This window comes from Parus major, chromosome 1A (genome assembly GCF_001522545.3).
Source record: "Parus major isolate Abel chromosome 1A, Parus_major1.1, whole genome shotgun sequence".
Classification (NCBI taxonomy): domain Eukaryota; kingdom Metazoa; phylum Chordata; class Aves; order Passeriformes; family Paridae; genus Parus; species Parus major.
Window position 1 is genome coordinate 39,762,308 of NC_031773.1, and position 2,218 is coordinate 39,764,525.

Below are 2,218 nucleotides of genomic sequence, written 5' to 3' on the forward strand. Positions count from 1 at the left end.
GACATTTCTTTGAAGGAGTTGCATTCCACTGGCTGTGTGGAGAGATTTGATGTCCACATAGCCCAGGCAATGGCACCCTTCTGTAACCATCTGCACAGGCCAAGGGCACTACCTGCCCCTAAAGGCTGTGCTCTGGCTGGAAGGGCTGCACCACCTACCCGGTGCTGGCCAATGCCTGCCCTGGGACCGAGCTGCTGGAAGGAGAGGCTGCATTGCAGATCTCAGACTTTAACCCAGCCTCGACCATTCTGCTGGGTTGAGGACTGGCAACAGACCTGCCTGCAAAAGCTGTGCTCAGGTGGGGGAATGTTTCACCTTTGATGCAGCCTGGAGCACTCCGAGCATCAATCAAGAAGGATTACAGAGCTCTGGGAGTGGTGGTAATGGAATCTGGAGAACAGGTACTTTTCTCATGAGTCCTCCCACTCAGAGGGCAAGGATCTGAAAGGGACAGTCAAATGTGGTGAGCCAGGGCTCAGCTACTTATACCATGGGACCAACTTTGAGAAAATTGCTGAGGGCTGACAGGGAACATTTGTCAGAGAAGTGGGAGACCACCCTTGGCTTGGCTTGCCAAGCTGGTGAAAAGGGCTGTATTTTAAAGTTGCTGAGGGAGAGGAACCTCCATTCACCCCACTCTTACCAGTTTGATGCCAGTGCCAGCAAGAGATGCCCAGAGCCTGGAAAGCGATCACAGGTCAGGAAGGAGAGCAGCACAAAGGAATTCCTGCCTCTTCAGTCAGAAAACAGTCTTCATCAAAAGCTAATTTAAAGGCCTGTATGCAAGCGCATGTAGTGTGGGAAATAAGAAGAACTAGAGATGTGTGCTGTGATCTTATTGGCATCACAAAGATGTGGTGGGATGGATTTTATGACTGGACCATTGGACTGGAAGGATACAGGCTTTTTAGGAAGGACTAGCAGGGGAGACAAAGGAGGGAATGTTGTGCACTATGTCAGTGACCAGCTGGAGTGCACGATGCTCTGACTGCCTGGGGACAGATGAGAAGTTGACCAAGAGACACCGAGCTCTGTGGTGCAGTGCTCATGCTGGAGGGAAGGAATGATATCCAGAGGGGCCTTGACAGACTGGAAAGCTGGGCCCATGTAAATCTCACCAAGTTGAACAAAGCCAAGCCTGCAAGGTCCTGCATCTAAGCTGGGTCAATCACAAGCACAAATACAGGCCGGGCAGAGAATGGAGCCAAGACTAGCCATGGAAAGAAGGACTTGGTGAGGGTTGTGGATGAGAAGCTCAACTTGACCTGGCCATGAGCAATCATAGCCCAGAAAGCCAACCACATCCTGGGCTGCATCAAAAAAGAGGTGACCAGCAGGCAAAGGGAGGGGCTTTTTCTCCTCTGCTCTTGTGAGACCCTTTGGTGTGCTGTGTCCAGCTCTGGGCTGAAGACAGGCTATGAGTTGGAGCTGTTCATCCTGGGGAAGAGAAGGTTCTGGGGAGACACTATAGCATCTTCCAGGACCTAATTGGAGCCTACAGAGTACTGCAGAGGGACTTTTTACAAAGGCATGTAGTGACTGGATAAAGAGGCATGCGTTGAAGCTGTAAGAAGGTAGGTTTCCATTAGATATTAGGAAGAAATTCTTTACTGTGATAGTGGTGAGACACTGGAATAGGTTGCCTAGAGAATCTGTGGATACCCCATCCCTGGAAATGTTCAAGGCCAAGCTGCATGCAACCTTTGTGCTACCTGGGGTAAAGAAAGGCATCCCTACTGGCTGGGGGTTGAACAAAATGATCTTTAAGGTCCCTTCACACCCAAATAATTTTATGATTCTATGAAATAACTGCCCTTCTGATTTCATTTTACTTTGAAATGTCACGTTTCCACTCCCTGAGTAGAACTTGTCACTTCTCTTATGCAGGACTTACTTGATCTGCCTTTTTGTAAGTAAGTGTTCCATTGTCCACGTAAAATGTTATAAAATAAAACCAGATTTGAAGATGGATATGTAACTCGCTTAATGGAATGACAGGAAACGATACAAAGATTTTCATTGTGAATTTTAAATTATGGACATTTAAAATTTAAATAAAATATAGACAGCTGTGAAAAAGGAGGAAGTAAGGGGCATAAAGGTTCATAAAGAATACTTTTAGCATCCTAAAACTAGGTCAAACAAATATATGGGAAGTCTAGAGGCAGATAAACAGCAAAGAGTGCACACAGTCTTTAATCACCTTGTACATTCTAAA